The sequence below is a fragment of the Mustela putorius genome, unplaced genomic scaffold, assembly GCF_011764305.1.
Source record: "Mustela putorius furo isolate JIRA1106 unplaced genomic scaffold, ASM1176430v1.1 tig00000174_pilon_pilon_pilon, whole genome shotgun sequence".
Classification (NCBI taxonomy): Eukaryota; Metazoa; Chordata; class Mammalia; order Carnivora; family Mustelidae; genus Mustela; species Mustela putorius.
The window spans coordinates 36,516,059-36,541,964 of NW_025421304.1; the positions used below are offsets into that span (position 1 = coordinate 36,516,059).

General features: G+C 44.4%; 1 long non-coding RNA gene across 1 annotated transcript; it reads left to right on the top strand.

Moving 5' to 3' along the window:
* The first annotated feature begins 791 nt into the window (after window positions 1-791).
* On the top strand, window positions 792-20,067 carry LOC123391050. Its single transcript, XR_006605690.1, has 2 exons — window positions 792-923; window positions 19,718-20,067. It is a non-coding gene; the product is annotated as an uncharacterized LOC123391050 (long non-coding RNA).
* The last annotated feature ends 5,839 nt before the right edge of the window (window positions 20,068-25,906 follow it).

Below are 25,906 nucleotides of genomic sequence, written 5' to 3' on the forward strand. Positions count from 1 at the left end.
CCATTACCTCTCTCAGATCAGAAGGCTCAGGATCATCCTAAGAAATCCCTCTTTATTTTCCAAAACTGCTTTGCTTCATTCTAGAGAACTGTAGTGTCAACATTTAGGAGAACTAGTTAACAGGGGTTTTAAGAAAATGAAAGGTGCAGCCAAGTCTAGACATCCCCAAGTAAGTGGATGGGGCGTACGCCTTTGGTCCAGTTGTTTTGGCCACCTTCTTAATGGACAATTTGGATCGCTGCACGGTCAATCCCCTTAATTGCCTCTGTGTTGGCCATTAAAACAAATTGAATGCGCTATGGCCAATTTGGTCATGTCATAAAGAAATGGCCTATAGGGCCCATCGAGAAGCAGAATTTCAGCCATTATTCGATTATATCTGATCAATGGAGACAGCCTGTATGGAAAATCCAGGAGCCAGAGTAGATCATATAGGAGCCCCCAGCCTACTCTGCTGACCACATTATTAGGATCAACTGTCAACAGCAATGAAATTAGCCAGGTGGTTGACAAAGCATCACCTTAATCCGTCCCAGGGAGAGAAAAGTCAGTGCCTCATGACTTTGTCTAAAATATCTAGTCAGCAAACCAACAGGTCATCTTTTCCACTTTGAGACCTGAGTAATTTGAGAAGGAGAAAAAAATTCAAAATCTCCACTGGCTTTGACCTCTAATGTTGGTATAAAAATAGACCAGATGCTGCATTCATCGTGATTAATGCTGGGTAAAGGTAATTTAAACGGGGCCTAATTTTCTTATTTTTCTAGATCTCATCTCCATGTACTGTACATTTCCTTGCCTTTGCTTATCACAGAGGCCTCAGGATCTTCATTTGGGACCTCCACTGCTGGGACTGTCATCTGAAGTCACCTTGGCCTTCAGCATCTTTGTGAAATTAGACAAGAAGAATGACCTTTAATGAGGTATTGCTGGATTATACTTTCAATTTTTAAGCCAAGGAGAAATAACTGTGGGCAGTATTTGCTGGACATTTGTTATATGCTAGGTGCTAATGTCAGCATTTTAAATATATTGTTTCATTTAATTTTCAGTTGACCCTGAGAGGTTGGTTCTGGTATCTCTACCATATAGATGAGGAAACTGTTCCTTAGAGTTTAAAACTAGTCAAGGTCAAGGTCATCCCATAGCATCAGGATCAGAATGGAACTCTTGGCCTGACTTCAAAGCTTGTACTGTCATATATGGTATTGTTCTAAATACCATTGGCTGCTCTCAGCCAGGGGTCCTAAGTTCATAGGATGCTTATCAATGTGATAGGAACCAAAATGAAATGACTGCCACCAGCAGATATTGATTGTTACTATTCTAGTTGGGCTAGAGACCCCGTGGAAATGTAAAATGCTGATGTAGGACACCCAGGGGTCATCATAAAGGTGGCCCATACCAGGATGTAGTGGGTCATAGTACATTGTGAGACACCATAAGGGCATAGCTAGAACTACCTCTGTCCATACCAGCTATCTCCTAGGAGTCAATGGCATGATTTGATTAGAAATGAAAAGAGCCATAGTGGCTCTAAAAGAGGAAAAGGAGTAGAAAAATGACACATGGCAGAGAAATAGAGCTACTAGTATAATGTCTGGGCTTAGTGGGGCATGTAGAGAGGGACTGGGATTGGAGAACTCAACTTGGGAAGAAAATAGGCAGAAAGAGAGATGGCAAGATAGACGTATTAGGTGAATAGACATATGCAGACACCAAGAAAAGAATGATGGTTAGAGATTGAGTGGATCTAAAGACTAATGGGAGAGTGAATACCGAATCAAGGAGTCAGTGAGATTCAAGGAGTGAGAAAATATCTTAGTTCGAATGCTAGTCACAGCAACAGCTTCTGTCACCATGACTACCACCACCATCACCACCATCATCACCACCACCACCATAACCATCAACATCATCACCATGACCATCATCATCACCCTCATCATCACCACTGCCATCATCACCATCATCACCATCACTGCCATCACCATCATTATCACCACCACCATTAGCGCCATCAGCACCACCCTCAGCATTGCTACAACCAAGACCACAAGGGCATCCAAATTATGGTGGGCTTTCTGTGGACCAGATGTAGTATTTGATGTGTATTTATTTAATCCTCATACAACAATTTGTTTTCTTCAGATGAGAAAAGGGAGGTTTAGAGAATTCTAGAAATTTTCTGAAAGACATATATTTACTAAAGCATGGAATTTTCCTTTTACCATTAATTTTAACTATTTCAGAGAAGACAAATACATAAAAATTGAGCACAGCTAAAGAATTAAATAAAACTCAAGCCTTCACTCTCTGGGTCAGTCTTTGGTGGAGCTGATCAGTTTTGGAGTCTCATCCAGCAATCCTAACCAAGTCTGAAATTTCATGTGTTTTGCCCTGTGTTTGGTTCCTGGTGGTAAGCTACCAGCATCTGGGAAGTCAGTGGTCAGTGTGGAGCTGCTTATAAGCTAACACTCCCCTGGGTGTGGTCTAATCTGTCTTTGGGAAGACCACTCTTTCCTCCCCCAAAAACCGCTCCTTCAAGTTGTCCACCACCTCCATCCGGAGTATTTGCATGGATTCATTGTCCCTCTCTGGGTGTAGCTGAAGTTCTTAGTGAGGACTCCAGAGAATGACACCCATACAGCTTGACATACTGGTCAGTAATCTGTTTATTTTCTTTTCTCTTTCCTGCTAGAATTCATTGTTTTCATGTGTTTGGAAAGAGGGACTCTCTTCATCATTTCTTGCTTAATGCTAGCCTTCCACAATCCACAAACTCTGTCTTAGAGAGCCTGGGAGATGGGAGAGTGTTTGATTTTCAGAAGCAGAAGGCATAGAGCATTTAGTTCAGTTTGTTTACATGAGAAAACTGAGACTCAAACATTTGGAATGCACAGACCTAACTGAAGGTGAATTTTTTAGCTTTTTTTTTTTTTTTTAAAGATTGTATTTATTTACTTGAGAGAGAGAGAGAGTGTGTGCATATGAGAGAAAGCATAAGAGAGAGCCCGTGAGCAGGGGGTGGTGGGCAGAGGAAGAGGGGTAGGGAAAAGCAGATTCCCTGCTGAGCAGGGAGCCCAGTGTGAGGCTGGATCCCAGGACCTCGGGACTATGACCTGAGCTGATGGCAGATGCTTAACTGGCTGAGCCACCCGCGCACCCCATGGAGGTGAATTTTTTAGAGAGCTTATGTTAAATGTTTGATAGATTTAGAAGCTTTACATCTCTTAATCTTTGGGGATTGATAAACCTCAAATCAGAGATGCATCTTAGGAGGGGAAGGAAAAAAGAAATGATCAACCCCTTTTGGTAGATGGGTAGTCACAACTTCCCTGCAACTAAGGTTTTAACAAATTGTAATTTGTAAATGGATAAGTTACAAAAGGACGATTCATTATATAAACCAAGATGCTGCAGAACTACTTTATTTTTCTTTTTTAAGATTTTACTTATTTGAGAGAGAGAGAGCAAGTACATGAGAAAGCACAAGTTAGATGGAGGAGCAGAGGGAGAGGGAGAAGCAGACTCCCTATTGAGCAGGGAGCCCGATGCGGGAAACTGGACCCCAGGACATCGAGATTATGATCTGAGCCAAAGGCAGACACATAACCAACTGAGCCACCCAGGCATCCCCAGAACAACTTTCAATAGAAGTTCTGCAACTGAATTTTAAATCACATAGATTTACCAATAATCAATTACATGCAACTTTTCAGCAAAGTGATCACTACTTAGAGCAAGAGCTACCTGCAGGGTCACTACATGGAATGCCTTGCAAAGATTCTACCCACCACATGTTCTTAGATCAAAGCATTGAGGGACCGGCAATCTTCATTTCAAGCTGTGTCTGGGGCCCTTTTCGAGGGCGAGGATGTTATTATAGGTTCAGTTGTGGGTGTTTGTGTGTAGATATGTGTTTGGCAAAGGTGGGGGTCAGAGGACCAGGATGTTTTGAGGGAGATTTCTCCCTCTCTAAGCCAACAAATGAACTGAGTATGGGTCTGTTCCTTTATGGTCCTGGAAAAAAAGGACATCATTGACCTTTTTGATTTTTGGAAGAGTAACGTAGTGGGTCACAAAACAGGTGTTGGAATCAAGATGCCAGTATTGGAGACCAACCAGTTAGTTGACTTTGCAGGAGTCCTCTGCCTTCACTGGGCCTTAAGTTTCCTTATCTGCAAACTGGGGATCATAATCCTGGACACTATTCGGATTAAACAAGATGAGATACAAATGTGCAAAATGTGTAAAAGTCTAAGTGTCTGACAAAATAAATATTTCATGAAATGACATAAGCCAGACACTTAATAAGCATGTTGAAAAACATGGAGATTTAACTATTTACACTAATTGGTGCAAGACTTAAATCCGGAATAAATCAGAAGTGCAACACGCACTGAGGAATGCACTTTATTTGTTAGGTAAATATTAAGACTTTGGAGAACCCCAAAGAATTTTTTTTACATGAGAAAAATGGTTCTTCATTCCTGAAACTCACTACCCAGAGGTCCCCACAGGCGGGGGTATGGTTTCTCCTTAGCTGGATTTTTCTTGCCAAATGAGATATTGGAGCACGTGATCAAAATGATCTGTGCTGGTGCTTAGGTGGTGTCATGTCCCATAAGAGAATAGATATATCAAGACTTGGGGGCCCACAGGCTTAGCCACATGGTAGTGGAGACCCAGGACCCAGACTGTCTAGACCGGTTCTAGAGGAATTAACTGATATGAGAAAGCTGCTGCCCATGTGAGAGTCTGGGCATAGCTGTGGGCTGCTGGAACTCCTCTCCCGTGGGGTTAGTCATTTAGAACCAGCCAGGACACCCTGCATGTCTTTCCCCTCTGCAAAACCTGCGGTGGACTACCAGAACCCCGCAGAACTACTCATAGTGCTGTTCAAGGCCTTCCTACAGGGAGTCTCAAGGCTTGACGTCCTTGCCAATGCATGGCTTCTGCAGCAGCTAGCCTTTCTCATCAGTGCCCTCCGACTTCCCCAGCGAGGACGTCACTGCCAGAGATCCTTATTTGGAGCAGTTTCTCAGTTGCCACCCCTTCCTCTCCCTGATATAACCCCAGATGGCCATCGCACACTGCTTTCAACACTGCCTTATTCTAAAAAAAAAAAAAAAAAAAAGTTGGGCATCCAAGTTCTATTGATCTCCTTCATGATTCGATCTCCATTTTTAGGGACTTTGTCTGTACGTTGGGGATAATAATGCTAACATCGCTGGATCATTGCTCCCCGAGGCAGGGACCATGGCTGACTCATCTCTGAATGCCGGGCACCTGGTAGAATGCATGGTGTGGAGAAAACATTCAGTCTGTGAGGGGGAATTGGACGTAGGCGGGGATTTCCTCACCTGTCCCATCCCCATGTCGTGTTTCCCATTTATCTTTGGGATTCTTCGAAATGCATTCCTCTTTATCACTTACTGTAAAGGATAACCAGCCACAGGAAGGTGTCTAAACCATACGAACCCTTCGTATTCGTACCCCGAAGCTGCCAAAGCAAACTCCCGCAAAGTGGCTTAAAACAACAGAAATCTATTCTCTCCCAGTGCTGGGGGCTCGAAGTCTGAAAGCAAGGTGCTGGCAGGGTCCTGCTCTCTCTGAAGGCTCCAGGGCAGGATCTGTTCTGTGGCTTTGTCGTGGCTTCTGCTGTGGCTGACCAGGCATCCCTGGTTTCCCTTGTTCATTTCTGCCTCCGCAGTCCCCTGGCATTCTCCCCGCGGGTTTTCATGTCGTCTCCCCTCTGAGGCTCTATGTCTTCAGGTGGCACTTGTCTGTGTGTCTGTCTCTGTGCCTCTTCTCCTTTTTCTTGTGAGGACACCAGTCTTGTCAGAGGAAGGGCCAACTCTACTCCACTGTGACTTCATCCTAACCTGCATCTTAATTATGTCTGCAAAAATCCTTTTTCCAAATGAGGTCACATTCTCAGGTACCGGAGTGAGGACTTTTGGAGTCCACATCCCTTTTGGAGACACAGTTCAACCCACTATGGTCTTGGACTAGCTGCTCCCTGACTTAGAGGCTCAGCTTCTGCATCTGTAAAAGGGGGGTAATCTTGCCTACCTCACTGAGGTCTGCTGGGGATTAGGTGAGGTAAGGCTCAGTGCCTTGTATGCCCCAGGCTTACCTAGGACCTGTCTTTCTCTTCCTTTCTAGCCAGCTGCCTCCAGTGTCATATGTGAACAATGAAGGAAGTCCTAGTAGGTAGAATTTGGGTCCACAGTACAAATGAAGGCACAGCACTATGCATCCTGGCAGAGCCACTTCCTCCCCGCTGAGAGTTAGGACTTCTCTGCTCAACTTACTCTCCTCTATGTAGGACACAGGGGCCAGACTCCATCAACTGACTCTAATAAAACTTTCGGGTGATCCTAGGACACAAGGCTGAGATGTGTGTTTGGCTGTCTACCCCTGTCATGAGTGGTTGTTTTATCATGGTCAAAACAAATAAATACATAAAAAGTGCCTGAAACCTATAGGGAATCAAGTTTCTAAACTGTGTTCTTGTGGCCTGCTGACTTTCGAATCACAGTTTAGTAATTAAAAGAAGAAAACACCAAGTTGCACTTGGCAATGACACACAAGTTGTACCTTTGTAAAGGTCAAATGCTAGCTGCGATGAACCAGACGAGTCACACTTTATCCTACTTAAAACAATGCTGGGTTTTGAGACTATTTATAGGATTCCACACCCCTTACCCGACCCTCTTCCTCGCAGCAGTTTGCCGTTGGAATCTGAAGTGGGGTTTTATTATTTTTTCTTTCCTTCAATTTGTGAGATGACTTCCATATACTGTGGCTTGGCAGTCTGCACTCGAACGATACTAGAGCATTATCAGGGTGCCGACAGCTGCTCTAGAATAAACAAGCAGTGATGCATTGAGCTGGCAAGTCCATATGGTTTGGAAAATAAAATAAAAACATTTGTTATCATTTTTGGAGTTTTTGAACGCAACCGGCTTCGGCACCACGCTAGTGCCTCGCATGACTTTCTTTAAAAAAGAAAAAAAATAAATAAATAAAATAGATAATTATAAACGGGAACATTTTGTTTTGCTAGGGAGAGTGGTTTACTGTGTGGACAGGGCGAGAAGCCTCGATTTCTAGCAGATGTGCCTCATCTCTTGTTCAGGGTCCCGTGATAGCTCTGATTTGGCTAAAGCCTAATGACTGGATTCGGGGAACCGATGAAATCTTCTCCGGCTTATCATGCCAGCCACTGCCTCGCCGTGGTACTAGCTGCAGACTCGGGCTCTCTGGCCCCCTGGAGTAGGAAATCCCCTCTGGCCCCACGCCGCTCCCCTGGGAGACTGTCAGAAGGGCAGAAAGGGAAGGGGACACCTGAAAGGTTACAGGAGCTCTTTCTCCCAGAAAGGCAAGTCCAGGATTGTGTTAGGTATTACAAGGTCATATGCTTTCATTTTTAAATATAATAGTAATAGTAACACTAAAGACTTAACAATCATGGAGGTTAAGGCCGGCTTTTGGAAAGCACCTCCCTATTTACAAAGCACCTGGGACTACATAGTCCCATTTGGGGTTTCCTGAAGAAGTAACCTTGCCTCCTCCAGTTCGCCTCTACAGGTTCCTCCTGCATGAAGGGGAGCCAGAACTCCGACTCCAGGCGTTTACTTATGATGCTTTCTGATCATCAGTGATATGAGTGGAAAGCAAACCTACAATAAGACACTTCCTCCTCCCAGTGTCATACGGAATGCTTTTGCTTCGGGGGAGGGGCCGTTAGTTCATCGTAACCGCACTGCTTCTTTCCACTGATCTGAAGCTTTGATACGGTTTCGCATGCCTTTACGTCTTTTATAAAAGTTGTAAATGAGTAATTATATAATACACGCAGAGTAAAAAGTGGAAAGAATATGAAGTCTGCGAGGGCAGGGACTTGCCTCTCTGTTGGTCCCTCATGCCCGGTGCTGGGCAGAGAGCTGGCACAGAGTCTTTCTGCCTGAATCGGCTCACTTCTCTGACCTTCAGTTTTCACACCGATAAAAAGGAAACTGGATTTCCTACTCCGGAGTGCTGGGACATAATCGCTCAATCAATATGGCTTGGGTGAATAAATAAATTAATGGGTGTGCCATTTGGGGAGAGAGAATGGATAATAGCGTGGTATTCGGCATCCCTGTGCTGACAAACTGAAAAAAAAATTTAGAAGAAGAAGAAGTCCTGATTTGTAGCCATGAGCAGTTTCCTGGTGAAAATGTTCCCTCCACGGCTGACTTCACATGGAGTTGGGGAGAGATGCGCTCCACCCGCAGCAGGGGGCGGGGCCTTCCAGCTCCCGTGTACCTTTGGCCCGCGGGTAAAGTGGTTGGAAACCAGATTCATTTCCTGTTTGTTTTCAGGAAGCTTCTTGCATCTGGGCACGAAGATTTGGGGACTTCCAGATTGCATAAGTTGACACAATCCTCATTCTCCAGCCTAAGTCCCAATATTTCCCTTTGTGTTGGCAGAGGAGGGAGAAAGGCGTGAGCTGCCAGGTAGTAGGTGTGGTTGGAAGACCCGATGGGCCCATCACCTGACCGTCGGTTGTGATTATCCTGCAGAGAAAGTGTGTCCTATGACCGGTTCACTATAGTCCTGGGACACCCTCCTTCCTGGTCCCCCTGGCCTGCAGTATTAACCCAGGTCCTTCGGAAGGGGCTACCCCAGGTGGCAGCTTTGTGATTCCTGGCATTTCCTAGGCTTTATAAAGGCCCCAGGTTTTTTTTTTTTTTTTTTCTTCCCAAGAATCATTTCCTACTACTTAGGTCTACTATTTCCCATCCTCTCTTGCAAAATCGCAAGGAGAGGCATCAGCACATCTCTGTACAGTAGGCGAATATATTTGGAATGCTTATTTCTGAGGGCTGTTGAAGACGAGGACAAATTTTACACCACACAGAAGGACTGACAATAAATTCAGGAGTGGCAAATGCAACCACTGTTCTGTTTCCCTCTCGGTAAATAAATAGCTGCAAAACCTGTCCTCCACTTCCAGAGCGTCAAATCCATGGCGCCCCGTTGATTAACAATGAAAACGTCTTTGTGAAAACAATACATTTAGAAGAGTCCTAGGGCTCGCACCAGAAGCTGACTCGGAAGGTTTGCTTTAATGTAGCACAAATCAGAGCGAACTATGTGAAAAGAGCTTGGCTTCTCCCTGAAGATGCCACTTGTCTCTGCATTTGGGGAATCGTCTTCCAAACTCTCACCCAATGTGCAGCCTGAGCCAGATCCACGGTGGCTGCAAGGCCCACCTGGAGACCCCAGGGCCCACCAGGAGCCCAGAGAGGGCTTGGGGCTGTGCAAGGGCAGGGCGTCAGTCCTGTTCTAGAGCGATTTGCAACAGAGTGAGGAGTTCCCCGGGGGCTTTTGCTTTTCTTTCACACCACGGAACCCCTGCATTTGTGTGGGGCCAGCAAGAGACGGAAGTCTGGAAGGAAAGCATACAGCCCTTGGGGGGTTTGGGAGCCTGTTTCTAGCCTGGGGAATGATACCTATTCCATAACAGCAGCACGTAGATCGATACACACAGCGACCACATTAGAAGGAAAATCAGACAAGTATTAGGAGGAGATGAAGGAGAAGGGGAGAAAAAGGGCGGAGGAGGAAGAGAGGAGAGTGAGAAAGGAAGACAAGAAAGGTTATGCTAGAAAGTTCTGCTGCCCTTTGTAAACACGTGTTTGCCCATGTTGTTCTCTTGCTTTAGAATGCCGTTCCTCCCTTTCTTCATCTGGCTAACTCTGACTCCACCTTTGGACCTCAGCCTAAGTGCTATTCCTTCAGGGATACCTTCCATGAACCCCAAGACTGGGCCACATCCCCATGTTATGGGATCTGACAAAGCCCTGTTCTTTCCCTTGTGAGTTCTCTCATGACTGTAATGACTGCAGTTCTATCCCTATGAATGTGATTTTTCAATACATGCCTGACTCACCCCCACACACCCCTTAAGTTCTAAACTAGTGAGATCCCCGAAGCCTGTGGCCATTCTTGCCTCTGAACAGGAGCGCAGGATACCCACTAAGTAGGCGAGTGATGAATGGACAGATATTTATGATAAAAATATATTTTATTATCTGAGCCTTGCTGCCTCTGTTCTGCATAGCCCTGTCCACATGCAGGCACCGCAGGCCAGCCCAATGAGATTCCCAAGAAACGGTCTTGGTACCCCCAACTTTATGTGCCTTTTTCAGGTCCTAAGGGTGTCATCATCTTGCCAAGGAGTGCTATCAACAGTTGGGAAGCAGACCTTGGGCGAAATGTCACAATCTGGTTTTTCACCATCATGGTGTCTCCTACAGACCCCAGAGCCCAGTGGGTAGGTCTCTCTCAGGAGGGGAAAGGGACCGTTGTGAGTTTGGGAGAGGACAAAAGAAAGGCAGAAAGAGTAGTCATGACAGAAAAGATTTACGCCTGCCTCCTTCTCCTTTCTTCTCGCATTAAGGACAAGCGTCGCCTGAACACGTAAGCACAAATAGGAATATGATGAGGCATCACTTTTTCCAGGGCTGTGACTAACTCCTCAGGGGAGCGGGAGAAGCTGTCCCTCTGAGTTAGCCCTGGATGATTCCCTCAAATTCCCAGCTGCAGGAAAGCCCTGCCAATCAACCCTGGGCTTCTGCTGTGAGCTGTGTTCATTCATTCACTCCACAAATATTTTCCAAGCGTCGACCACGTGCCAGGAATCGAGGTAGGAATGATGTGTGTGGACTGAGTGAGGCATGTAGGCTCATTGGCTGTCCTGAGTTCCTGGGGTATGAGGGACTCTGTATGTGCAAACCCAGACAGTTGGCCATCCTATCTTGGATGTGAGCTCAGGAGGTAGAGTAACTTATGGTATAGAGTGTCATTCCCAAGAACCACTTGCACTGAGATCACCTGGATGAGCTGGCTAAAACGCAAATTCCCAGGCTCTGCTCCACACCTGTGGTTTAAAACCATCTGGAGGCTGGTCTAAGAATTTGCATTTGATGGACACCCCCCAGGTTCTTATTATGCGTATTTAAGTTTGAGAGTAGCTGAGCTAGTTCATAAGAGCATAACCTTTGAAGTTGCTCAGACTTGAATTTAAACCCATCTTCTGCCACTGAAGACCTATGTGAATTTTCATGAATTATATAATCAATATGGGCCTCAGTTTCCTTACTTGTAAAATGGGTCTGATAATACTATCTTCATAGTGTCCTCAGAGGGATTGAATGTTAAAAATGGATTATAGTCTTATATGGTATCTCCATCAGGATTAACTGTGCATCAAATTATCATTATCAATGCTGAGACCTTTGTCCTGATAGCTTGAGCATGGGGTTCCTACCCCTGGATTTACGATGGTTTTATCCTTTTTGATACAATGGGGAAAGACAAGAACTTCATCAGTCTTGTTACAGAAATGTACTTGCTACAGAAATACCTCTTTCTTTTCTGCCGTCTTTCCAAGTGCATCAAGAGCTTCATCTGGCCCCTAGAAGAGGTCATGCTCTTTCACACATTTAGACTCTCATTTAATGTTTTTTTGTGTGTCTCAAATGTATCCTTTCCTTAGCCTGGTGATTTACTATTCATTGTTCAAAACCCAGCTAAAGTATGTCCTCTTTTGAGAAGCTGTCGCTGCTCCTCTTGCTTCTTAACTCCCTCATTTTTCTACCTACTTCAGCACACAACAAATTATGGCCAGAAAATAGGATGTCTTCCCCAATTAATATGGGCCCTAGCCTACTCATGTACATCAGGGATAGCAAATTATGGCGCATGGCCAAATCCAGTTTGCTATGTATAATTATAAATAAAGCTTTATTGGAACACAGTCACCTTCATCTGTGCGCATCCTTTCTGAATGCTTTTGCACTACATGGCAGAGTTGAGGAGTTGTAATGGAGATCTTATGACCCACAGACCAAAATACTCACATTCCAGACTTTTACAGAAAATATTTGTGTATCTCTCACCTATACAATGACCTCAGAGTCCAGCATATGACCTACTGATAAGTATTTTAGATAGACGGGTCAGTCCATCAGTGGATAGATTATGACTCAATTACTAGCCGGACAGACTGTCTTCTCTAAATGCCTTCCTCTCAAATCCATGCGGGTTCTAGTCACCCTGGCCCCCTGTGCTTCAGTCCACAAAATGGCAGAGAACACTCAGGCCAAAGAGATGTCAAGGAGGCTCAGCTACTATTACCTGCTTCCTTTCCCCCATTTTCTCTTCTAAGCAAATACCAAGAGGTAGCTGGAATCAGGCATCCAAGAAATTTTTCCCAGGCTTGCCCACCCAGCCCTTGCCTACCCAGTGTACCTTGCCTAGGAGGGTGGTGCTGTGCATGGCAAGAACAGTTATAGTGACTGCCTTCCAGACTTGACCTTCACCTTCACAGGGCCCTTCTTTGTTCCACTTCCACTTCCAGGGATCACTCTGCTTATTCTAGGTGGCCAATTCTGTATACAGAGTGGACAGTCTACCAACTCCTAATGATTGAGGGGCAGCAGATCCACAGGAGATGGGGGGGAGGGGGTATGAATCATTTTTCAACTAAAAATAAAATAGAAAGTCCAAGGTGGAGATGAGGCAGCATGTGGCAACTGCTGGAAGAATCACTTGTCGCCATCAGAGGGCCTTGAGCTTGGTCCAGGAACGAATGTGCTGTTGTTCCCTCACAGCAGCTCAGAGACCTGCACCTGAGCTCAGACCAGGGGAGCTACAAGTGGACTGAAGTCTTAGCAGAATATCTGGAATAGAATTCATTGTGCACTAAATCATCATGATCAAGGCTGAGACAGTTCCTGGTAGCCAGCTCTATCCCTGGTTCCTGCCACTTGTTGAGGTCTGGTAAGGCCAGGCATGTGAAGCATGGGACAGCAGGGTGAGAACACTGTAATACAGAATCATCTTAAATATAGAGAAAGTCCATATCCTACTGAAAAGGGAAGTTCTCTATCAACGTGACTGTGAGTTTCTTTGGATACTGAGATGTCTATAGGGAGGAGAAAAGCAAAGAAGAAAGGCCTGTGGCCAGCAGGGCCAGACAGAATTGGGAGCCAGTTTCATTCTGAGACACCAGATTGCTTCCTGTTGGAGATACCACAGCCGTGAGAGCAGGGGTAGCCACAGCAGGTTGGAGCTGGGCCAGACTTCAGGAAAACTCTTGTCTAAGCCGCTGGTTTTTACCTGAGGACACAGAAACCCTGAGACCTGGAAGAATTTGCATCACACCTCAGGGACAGCCCCAAGTCTGGTGCCCAGATGGCCTGTCCCAAACAGCATATTTGCTTCTTTGTTTGTTTGCTTCCCTTCTTTTTTTCCTTTTCTTTTTTTGCCTTGGTGCTACTCACACAGACTTTCAAGGGCTCATCTCAAATTAGAGAATGTTCTGGAAAACATAAATTCTGTGCTAGGCCTATGGAGGATGTAGAGGAAATGTTTGTTGGCGATGGTGTGGAAGAAGGGGTGGGGAGCTTTTGAGCAGCATAAAGAAAATGCTTTATAGGTGAGCATCACACAGTCTTACACAGTTAACCAAACATTGACCAAATATTTAGCATTGGGTCTTCTGCATTATTTGCAACAGGCCACAACCACAAAGAACTGTGTTGTCTGGCTTTTCTCTGCACAAAGTCACAGAGCATGGGTGCCAAAGGCACACGGACCTGTGCTCTAGTGCTGACAGCCACTCATTAGATGTGTGAGCAGGGGCAAGTCCCACAGCATCACCGAGCCCTCACTTCCTCTCCCCTGCAGAGCAGGTATAGCAACAACACTCACCCCACGTGTTTATTGTGAGCCCCCAGTGAGATAATACATGAACACAGCACAAGGGGCACCCAGGGGCTCCACTTACTATTTCAATATTCCTTTTCCTACTGAGTGCAGTTCCTCCCTTAGCCCATCACCATGTCCCTCAGTAACTTCTGCCGCAGGGTCCCAAGTGGGAGTGTGTTGAATATGGATGTTCCCCCACATTCACGTCCACCTGAAACCTCAGCATGTGACCTTATTTGAAAACAGGGTCTTTGCAGATGTAATTCATCTAGGGTCTTGAGATGAGATCAGACTTGATAAGAATGGGCCCTGTAGCCAATGAAGGTATCCTGATCAAAGAAGAGAGGACACACATAGGGAGGAGGCCATGTAAAGATGGGGGCAGAGACTGAAGTTATGTGGCCACAAGCCAAAAGGTCCCAGGAGCACCAGAAGCCACCAGGAGCACCAGAAGCCACCAGAACTGGCAAGGAAGGACCCTCCCCAGAGCCTTCTAAAGGAGCACAGCCTGCTGACTCTTGACTGCCAGCTCTCGTTGTAAGGTCCCCAGTTGGCAGTAATTTGTCATGGCAGCCTCAGGAAACAAATGCAGGAGTCCAGCCCTGACTTCATCACCCACTGCCCCATACACACTCTTGAAGACTCCTGACAGATGGCAAGCACCCATTTTTTCAGGCCTGCGTGCCAAGGTTTTGTGTAATGTAAATAATGGAGAGGACTGCCTATCCTTGAAAAACTTGTAGGCCCAGACAATAGCAAAGTTCTGTTAAAAGAAAAAACCCGCACAACTAAACCAGACATGCAAGAGAAAAATGAAGCAACCAAATTGCATAGCTGTTTCTACTTTTCCCTGAAGGTATGGCCAACATTTCATAGGTAGCTCAGTGGCATTTTGTGGCCATGTTTTACAAGTTTGTTTTGGCGGCAATCAGGTCCCTTCCTTTTGTATGTGACTGTTCGGCCTCAGGGCTGCTTCTGTGCTCTTCTTTCTTCGTCTTGGCACAAGTCCCAGCCCCTTGGCCTGCTTCCTTTCCATTCCAGGGCGGCCACCACTGACTCTGCATCGCAGGGTCCCTATTTCCCTCAGTTGGGGGTGGGGTTGCTCTGTATTCATTGCCTTGGAATAAGATGATTTTACTGTCTAAGGGCTTCAGTGTTCATCACTATGAGAAGACAAGAGAATCAGAAAAATAGCAAAGAGATCTAATGGCCAACATTTATTGGAGGCTTCTAACAGGTCCAGGGTTTACACCATTTCATCCTCAGGAGATTCATACAGGCAGATGCTACTGTTATTATTATATTGTCCTCACTTTAAAGATCAAGATTTTGAGGGTGTAAGAAGTGAAGAGAGTTGCCTAACATCACACCATAGTTAATAAGGAAGAGGGACTTAGATGTTATTCTAAGGACTCCAGAGCTCAGATCAAGAACCAAAGTCCTGCCTATGACTTTATCAAGGTCAATATTGGTTTCCCTCCTGAACTTTTGACTTAGTTTGCAAGAGATTAACTTAGATGGTGCAATGGACTGCATGTATGTGTTCCCTTAAAATTCACATGTTGAAACCTAATCCCCTAGGTGATGGTTTTAGATGGTTGGGGACTTTGGGAAGTGATTAGGCATGAGGGAGCAGACCTCATGAATGGGATCAATGCCCTTATAGAAGACACCCCAGATAGCTTTCACACTCTTTCTGCCTTGTGAGGACACAACAAGAAGATGACCATGTAAGAACTAACAAGTGAGCCCCCACCAGACACCAAATCTGCCGGCACCTTGATCTTGGACTACTTAGTCTCCTGAACTGTGAGGAATAAACATTTGCTGGTTAAGCCCTCCAGTCTGTGGCATTTTGTTATAGCTGCTCAAATGGACCAAGACAGATGGCCATGAAGAAAAGTCCAGAACTTCTTTTGTATTTATGAAGGTGATTCTTCTCCAGCCTCTCAGCTCCTTCTCTGAAAATCTGATCAGTGTTAAATAATTATGGCCAACTAGATTCTATTCAGCAGGACTTCTGTTTGGGAGATCTCTCTGAGGACCTGGAGATCAAGAAGAAATGTGCTCCTGGACCCCTGCAACAGTGGATGCTTTTTTGCTGACTGGTTATTTCCTAGAACACATTCTAGGCAATAGGTGATCCTTGTGGGGGGAAAATGTTTCCATGAGCAAAGACTTTCAGAAAACCCTGAGATAAAGGTTTTGTGACTTTAGAAAGTTTAGTTTGCTCACATAATTAAGGAACCTCTAAGAAGGGGCAATAATATACATCCATTATTTGGTAAAAGAGCCCTCTTTTCATGGAGGGTTCCACAGTGCACACTCTGGCTACTACTACCCTGGCTACTTCTCTTACACCAGGCATTTTCTTCTTTGTGACTTAGGGAGGCACGTCCACTATATATTTCCTGGGAGTTCATTATTTTCAAAGCCTGATCTATGTAAATATCAAGTCACTTACAAGACATGGCAGGCCTTAGTGGTGATGAAATCTACAACGACTTCATCTTTCCATAATCACTCAAATGAGTTCTGAAGTGTGGGCCTTTGGCTGTTGGAAAATAGGAAACAGAGTCAAGCCTGGCTCTATCTTGAATTGTATGTGACAGCTCCGGCTCAGTTTCAGTAACAAGAAATGTGTTGAGCTAAAAATATTCTAAGCAGATGTAAATCTGGGAGATGTGACTGAAACACACCCAGCTTCTCATTCGTTCTGCTTCAAGCGTGTCCCAGTGCACCATTGCCACAACTCCAGGCAACCACAGTACCCCATACAAACAGTTTGTTGTGTATGTGCACTTCTGATGCACCTGGAGATGGTTTGGTGGAGAACACCCAGCATCAGCCAGGCACCATGGCTCCTGGCAGCCCCAGAGTGGGCAGACAAAAATCAATTCGACTGCAGGAGAGGTGTTAGCTTCTCATAAGCAAATGCCTACGCAGGGGTCCAATTTTTTTCAGTATTCTTCTCTATTATCAAGATCTTGATTCCATCCTGTGAGACGAAGACACATTACTCCCAAGATTCCATGGGAGATCTGGTCCTCCACTTGGTCTGAGAGAACCAGCAGCCCATGGGCAATGGTAGAATCTCCCCTTCATGCAAAACAGTGACATTTGGGATGCCTTTGGGGGTTATGGTCTTGTTCGGAAACTGAATCCTTGTAAGAAGTCTCTCAACTCATCTATAAGAGATGAAAACTAATGCTCATCTTTTACAGAATGAGAATAAAAACAACTACTGTAGTTCACTAAATATACCCTATATGTCAAGCATGACAGCCAATAGCAGCTAATCTCATTTATCGGCCTCTGTTATCGAGCTTCCACCAATATGGCACCCTAGTGAACTGGAACTTGTTTTCACATTTTGGTGGAGACAATATAAGATTTCACATCTTTTCTTTTCATCTTGGGGTCTTCTAGGAATCTGATAGCATGTGTGAGACTTACCCTGGGAAAACTGAGTTATTCTCACTCCAAGTTTTCCTGAGGATAACTCCTCATGGGATCAGATTCCTTGGAAAAAAGAAGGGCCACCATGAACTTACAGTGCTTTCCAAATGGATATGATATGTGGGCTGGGGACTGGGAGCTGGAAAGGAGGGTCTCTGGTTTGATCCTGACACAGCCCTTTGAGGAGGGAACTCAGATCATTGTTAAGGAGAGCCTGAGCATAGAGCCCAGTCGTAGCCAACTGAAGTCCAACTCTCAAATACTCTACCAGATTCCACTGGGGAAGCCCAGACTTGGGAGTGAGGCATGGAAGAATGTGATTTCCAGCTCTGTCACTCACAAAGTTGACTTCAGTGCTATAAGCCTTCTTTTCTTCCTCTCTAAAATGGGGATGATCAAGTCTAGACAGTCAGAGTAGGTGTGAGGTCATAGCGACACACTGCACATAAAGCACTTAGCTCATAGTGGAGGCTAAACATGTGACAGCTTCCACAGCTGTTGACAAAGGCAAGAGTTGCCATGAGCATTATCAACCTATCTTTTACATTCTGAATGAATTCATGGCACTTCTTGTCTCTGAGTGTTAAAGGCCTTGCCAGGAAGAGTGGCAACATCTCAGACTAAATCAGTCTAAGCAGGGACTCAGCCACACTGCGTTCCCGAAGCTGGGCCTGGACCTGTGAGTCACACAGCCTTCTCCATGTGGACACCGCAGCAAATCACTTTTCCCATTATGAACAACCAGACACACTCCACTGTGGTGATGGAAAGCAATTATGAATGTAAATGATCTAACCAGACATGGATTCCACCAAGGTTTAACCCCTGGTTTCCTTTTCTACACAATAATCATGCACTGTCCCATGGCAGCCCGCTGAGGGAGAATCATTACAGAGAATTATGTGATCCATCTGCCCATCGAACCACAGGCTGGGGTTCAGACTGGGGCAAGGCACATCTGGCTTTACTTTGGGCTCTGGTGACACCAGGAACATGGATAAATGTCCTGCCTTAAGTATGGGGTATTCCAGATCCAGGAACAAATGTCTTGTAGGCTGTGTTCTCCTTTTTCCAAGCCAAGCTCAGAGGTTTCCATTCTGATGTGGATATGGCCACAGTATCATTACTACTCACAGCACTCATATTTCCCCCCTGCCCCTCCTCGATGTCTTCCCCTCAAAACCCAGCAATCTAAGTTCTGGTCTGGACAGGCCAGTGTGGCTCCAGCTATAATGTTACTCCTTTTGTGATTGCTGTTCATACTATTACAACCACTACTTCTAATACTACTGATATGATGACTAGTTACCCTTACACTGTGCCAAGCACTGAGCTACCCACATACATTTTTCTCATTCGATCCCTGTGAGGCCATACCAGTATTATTCCCACTTCCTAGGTAAGTAGACTGAAACTCGAAGAGGTTAAGATAATGTGTCCAGCACTGTGTCTCCCAGCTAATTCACAGCAAAGCCAGTTCTCATGGCTCCCGAGTTTAAGCTCACACTGCTCTATGGCAATTGTCCTCTGAGCCGAGAGGTCCACATGACAAACACCACGGTAGCTGAACTGACTCTATTAATATAATACCTCGAAAACACACCCAAAGATGCTTGAGGATAGTTTAAAAGAAGTAAGAAGACTGTGCTAATGAATAAAGAGGGATACAAACTTTCATTAAAAAGTAATAAATATGTATATAGTTAAAGAATCCTGACATTTGCTGCCATTTAATTTTTTTAAATGAAGAATAATATACATATAGCACTAATCTCATGTCCATGGCTTTGATGGCAGGTACTACTTAAGCACTCACCATTGGCAACCAGATACGATGCATCTCCAGGTCTCCAGAGGGCTCCCCATGTTCCTTCTCAACACAGTCTCCTGTCCCAATCACTCTTCTCACTTCCACTATCATTGATTAGTGTTGCCTGTTTTTCATCTTTCTGTAACTGGAATTATATAGTTTGTGCCCTTTTGTGTCCACTTTTTCTCACTCACCAAAATATCTCTGAGATCCTTCCAGATGCATTTGAAATGGATAGTACTATTGTACCCATCATTTGTTCTTTTTAACCACTATATAGTATTCCATCGAATGGAGAAAACACACCCACTTATCTTCTCACTAAGGTGAGTACATCTTCTAGAAACATTCTGTGTATGTCTGCTTTGAACATATGCTGCCATTTTTATTGGGTAATATTCCTAGGAATATAGATCCTGGATTATAGGGCAGGTGTGTGCTCTGTTTTCATAGAAACTGCAATGCATTTCCAAAGTAGCCTTACTATCGCAGATCTTCACCAACACGGTGTGAGAGCTCCTTTCACATCCTGGCCAGCACGTAGTAATGTTCAGACATTTATTTCTGATGAACCCCTTATGCTTTTTCCACTTTATAAAAGAAAGGCTAAATTGTGTTTCTGAAATGAATCACATGCCATTTAATGTTTGTTTGTTGTTTTTTTTTTTCCTCCAGAAAAAAAATCGACAACAAAATCTGCTGGCATTTATAGGTCTGTCCCTGAGGAGGGGTGAGATGAGAAGATAGGGAATGAAGACAACGGGCTTTAAGGAAAAGGACCTTCAAGTCAGAATGGAACATAGAGGAACAGAATCATTATGGAAAGTCTACAACCAAAGTTTTATTTCATGCATGCATAATCCTGGGTTTATTACAGCCCCCAAATCATATTTTACAAAGAGACAAGTTCAATGACTGATTCTTTGCCATATACTTAATGAGCTGATGCATATATCCCAATTTACCCAAGTCATCAGATGGCAAATGTTTTATTTAGCCTGAACCATTAAATATTCATTGAGCCACTCCGTGGTTTACTCATTTATTCATTCCTTCATTCATTCACAAAACAAACATTTATTAAGCACCCAGGGTGTGCCAGGCACTGTGTTCTGCCTGGGGACATGTCACCAAATAAAACCAGGATATAGGTGCTGCTTGGAAAGACATGACACGAAGTCAGCAAATAGAATATGGCTTGCTATGCTCAATGACGGGGGAAGGCAGTGTTCTATTATTCATTCCTCCAACAAGCACCTAATGAATGATCCCCGTGCATGTGTACACACTGCTTGTGTTCTGAATGCTGCGTGTGAGGGTAAAAGCATGAGCCCTTTAGCTGCTCCTAAAAGCCTGTAGTCCAGTAGGTGAAGGGAGACAGGCCTTAATGCTAGGCTCAGAGGCAGCCACAGTATGGCATGGAGCGTTATGAGGGTACAGATATCGGCGTTAGGCCCCCACTCCAAAGGCCCCCTTCTCTGGAAGAGCCAGGTGGGGTGAGCCGCCCCTGGGCCCCCTTCCCACACTCTCAAAGGCTGTCAAGACACGAATCCTGGATATGAGTTCACGACAAGGCTGGGCAGGGAGACAGGACCTTGCTGACCATGCTGTCTGCGAGTGAATGGACTTGCCATTTACATAGACGGCTCTGTTTATTTTACACCCTACCTGGTCCCAGGCTATAATATAATTATACAATACAAAATATATAATATAATTATTGCTTTGTTAAGGTAGAAACTGAGATTCACTCAGTTTTAACACGCCCACTGAAGCATTTGAATATAAAGATCTCGGGCTTTCAACACCCTGGCGGTTTTTTTTTTTTTTTTAAATCCCAGTGTCTAGGATCTTTGCGCTTTTCAACATGTATGGATTTTCTTATCAGGATCCTTACAGTTGCAACGGGGTGGTCAGTTGAGATATTTAGGAAATCTCTCCTTACAACAATCACGGTGGTGTGATCGTGGTGAATATAACGTCACTTTGTGCCCGGGAACTGCACACACCCCGACGACAATCCGTTCTTATCCCATTTTACAGATGAATGAAGGGGTCTGAAAAAGTTCCTGTGCAAGGTCATCTCTGGGTAACGAGAACAAGTAAGCTCAGCGTGGGCAGCCTGACACCAGGGGCCCCTGCTCTGAAGCCACTAGGCTGTATTACCTTCTGAAAGACAGAAGGCTAACTTGAGCTGGACAAACAGATCCTTTGAGTCAGAGGCTGCGTGTGTTGGAGGGTGATGAAATTATTCACCGGAACCTCAACGATAACTTGACAACTCACGGGCTCGTTCAGATTTAGGTAAGGTACAAAGGCACTTTTCAACTCTGCTCTCCCTTAAACCCTTCACATTCCAGAATAATGAGGTTGTCTCTATTTTGTGTGATGTCAGGATTTCCCTGCGGGGCCACATCCACTCTGATGAGGCCCCTTTGTCCTAGGAATCAAATGACTCGGTCTCTTCAGACGGGCTGGGCAGGGAGCCCTAGCTCTCACGTGGCCTCTGGACATGTGAAGTCAGAGAGCCCGGAGACCCCAACACCATCCCCACTCTCAGGGTGGGGGTCATTCTGTCCTGCAGGCGTTCTCCGTGAAATGGGGGATAACTATCTTTCAGGAGTGTTTTGAAACTGAGCACTCACAACCCGGGTATTAAATGAGCCCTTTCTCTTAAAGTAATCGCCGGTATCATCCCCCCGCCGCCCCAGCTGACTGTGTATCTAACACACATCATCCTGTAAAGAAAGCTGCTGACTTCCTACAGTTTGGTACCTTCAGCAGGGAATGGTAACTTCTCTCAAATATTGAACTCTCTCCTTTTTTCAGAAGTGACAAGAGGCTACTAAAAATAAACGTCTGCTTAGAAAGGCTACGAACTTTCAGATGTTAGAACGCATTATTTGTTCTTCATTTTTCCCTACCATTCTTTTTTTTCCTATCCCCCCCCTGATAATTTGAGAACCATCCCCTCTGAGATTAGAAATTGACTGTTTTCAAGGCTTTCTGTGTATCTCTTGATCTAGTGAGCAAGCCCCAGTGAAAAGGGCAGTCTCCATGATGACTCTCAGCCCTCCCAATCCCTCCTCTTTGTGGTGAGCCTATGAGAGCTGGCTTCTCGTAGCTGCAACCCCGAAAGACAAAATGCAAACCAAACAAATAATCCATTTCCAAGGTTTGCTTACAGAGAGAGGGATCTATTTATGAAACATATATTGTTCAGTTTCAGGGGAAAATCATGTAATCATTGCAAGGGAAAAAGCATGGAAAGTGCTTTATTTTGCATAAAAATCTCCTTGCTTTATGATATATGTGGCTGAGAGTTTCAGGCTGGGGGAGCACGGGTCTCAGTATTCCACCAAAGGAAAATGGAGTTTAAAATGCAGAAAGAATCGCTGGTCACAACAGAACATTGGCGTTTATTAACCTGGGCTGGGGTGGGGATGGTGGGTGGGGAAGGGGGAGTCATGGATGAAAGAGAAATATAAAATTGTATTTTGCTTTGGGGAGATCTTAGAGAATAAAGATTGACCTGCGGTTGTAGGCAGTATTACTACCTAGGGCAGACAAATCATTGCCTACAATTAATATTTGAGGACTCGGCGAGGCCCTGCCGAACTTACGCGGGGTGTATGGGCCATCAATGTTGATTTAATTTATCAGTTACCTAGCTGCTGAGAAGGAGCCGTGTCTTTCCCCTCCCTGGTGGAGAATGCTTTATGCAGTCAGCTCGTGTTTATGAAGTGCCCACCAGGCATATCTCCTGCTTAAAAGGTATAGTCTCCTAGGACTTCTAGGCCAGAAGGAAACGAACAAGTCTTTCAGCCCAAACATTTTCCAGAGATCCCACCACATCCCAGAAAAGCCGTGATAAGTTTCTGCTTCAACACTTTTGGAGATGGGGAGCAGAAACCTCCCTGAGGTCTCTTCTATTGTCAGCTGATTAGGGCTGTGATCTCTTTATATGGAGCCAAAAATCAGGTCTCTCTTACCTCCTAGTTTTTCTCCTTCTGCCCAAGGATTGCACTTTAGATTCAACCCCATGTGTGGCAGGAAGTGTGTGCAAATTGGAGCCAGCCTCATTAGAATTCACATCACAGATCCAGCACTGACTGAATATAGGATTTTAGGTAAATTATTCCTCATTTGAAATACTGAGATATCAATTAGTATCTGTATCAGTCGGGGTGAGCTTTGTCTTGCTGCAGTAACAAACAGCCCCCAAATCTCAGTAGCTTTAGATAACCAAGGTTTCATTTTTCCTGTGGCTGTGTGGGGCCTGTAGTCTAGCTCAGGACAGGTTCTGACCTATGCTGTCCTGATTCAGAAACCCAGATGATGGGTCTGATGGGTCTGAACCAGCTGGTATATGCTTCCATCCAGAAATTATATATACCATTTGCACTCAGACATCAGTGGCTATGCCTGATTTTGAGGTATAGCCTTTCCATATCCTTCAAAAATGGAGAGCTAGAAAAAAATTGGTGAACACAGTGAGCCTACATCTCCTCACAGGCTTGCCCTGCCTGGTACCTGCCAAATTTCATTCCTCCAGGAGTTGGTAAATCACTGTCTAACTCTAGGTTAGACATTCTTAGCTCCTTCCACTGTTCATTGGGCTATGTTATCTTTAATATTTTCACCATTCTGATTTGTGTCCTCGAAAAATCCTACCCAAGGGGAGCCTGGGTGGCTCAGTCATCAAGCGGCTGCCTTTGGCTTATGTCATGATCCAAGGGTCCCAGGATTCAGCCCTGCATCAGTCTCCCTGCTCAGCAGGAAGATGTTCTCCTCCCACACCTCCTGCTTGTGTTCCCTCTCTTGCTGTGTGTTTCCTGTCAAATAAATAAATAAAATCTTAAAAAAAAAAAAAAAGAGAGAAATCCTACTCAAATATCCCTATTAGAATGTGATCCACCAAAAACAAAAAACAAACACAATATCCCAGCAGGGTAAAGAACTCAGAAGAACAAAACAATCTCCTTCCTTCTTCTAGAGAACACATCCTAAAATCATAATTTTCTACCTTTCCTTTTTGGAAATCACGGTGCACTGTTGAATTTACAGTCAGTGAAATGTCCTTCTTCTCATCTATATAATTATCATGTGAAGTCATTTCTCTCTAATCCTATACATGTAGCCATTAGCTTTCCAGTCACAAAGAAGAAGTTCCACATTGTTCCCAATTAAATTAAATATCATGTGTTTAATTTGGCCCATCCTTCTGACCCAGTTATAATTACTTCAAATCAATATCTTTCTCATCTAACTATCAGGAAAACACTGTGGATTGGGAGGTTGTAAGAATATCCCTCCCTACCAGGGATTGTGAGGAATAACCAAGCCTTGGAGACAACTGTCTCACCATTTTGGAGGACATCTTTTTACTTCATTTTTAACAGCTTTATTGATATATACCTTCTGTGCAATAAAGTACATCTATTTAAAGAATATGATTTGATGTTTTGCCATTTGTATACACCTATTAAGTCATGGCCACATTCAAGACAATGAACATATATCCATCACTCCCAGAAGTTTCCTTAGGCATCATTCTATTCCTTCCTTCTTGCCTAGGAGACATCTTTAGCCACTCATTCTATTCTAGTGATGTCTATGGAAATTATCTCAGGGTTGAACACAAAACAGATGATTAATACATATTTGTTGCTATACCAAAGAGGTGTCCAGGACACTTGAGTGTTTGGTATGCCTATACACAATCACATGAGGTTGGTCCTTAGGCAGAAGTTGTCATTTGATGTCTTGTGTCTCGCTTATCAGGCCACAGATGATTAGACAAGAAGAGTCCCATATCCAAAGGTGGCCAAGCTATGGATGATGTAGGGGGTCTATGTAGTAGCATGATGTGAGAGCTCTGTGTAGATAAGACAGCAGTGCCTAACTGAACCAGCCCAATCCTTTTTGGGAAAATGCATGTTCTGAGAATCAGCCGATGCAGAAAGGGAGACATACATTATCATTCTGTAGGTGTTTCATCTAATCCCAAATATATATTCAGGTCATTCAACAATTATTTACTGAGTGTCTAATATGTATCAGGCATTATTGTAGGCACAGGGCATTTAGTGGTGGAAAAATCTGATGAGAGCCTAGGAGAAGAGTCTTTGAATATAAATCAAGAGTAAGATGATGCAGAGATGATTCAGAAAGGAGACACGGAAGAGGTGGAAAGTAAGGAGCAGAGAAGTCCTGACCATTTGGGGGAACTCCGGATGTGCTTTACAAGGGCAACGTTCTCAGCTTTATTATCCTGCTGCACTTTTGATTTGCTTTTTTTTGGTCAAAGACTATGCTATCTCATGTCCTCTTTCCACTTGAACTTGCCCTGCCCATACAGCAATTGGAGCACATGTTCTAGCAATGTGACTGGAAAACAAATCCTCATCAATTAATTAATAACTGTTGTCTGGCACTCTGAGGTGGTATCATAGACACAGAGGGCATAATCCTTAAATGAGGAGGCATTGCTGTTCTGTTGGCATCAAACAAGGTAACTGAGCTTGCCTGTTATCACAGCACGACTAACCTTGCAGAAGGATTGTCTTCTCCGTGAGAGAGCAAAGGGAAATGATTTGGAGAAATCCAAATTCTATCGACCCACACCGCACAAGCCCTGCATTATTCAGCTTCAAGAACTAATGTATGATGCATGCTATTACTATCAAACTTGTGTTGCAAATAATTCATGGTTGGAACTTTTAAAAGATATATTATTAACATTATCACCAGCAGAATTGGACTAGCTGAAATTCTTGGAATTTGATGGAAATGATCACTCCAGTGTTCAAGATTCTCTTTAAGTGTTTAAGTGTTTGAGTCCCTGTAAGGAGAGACAATATA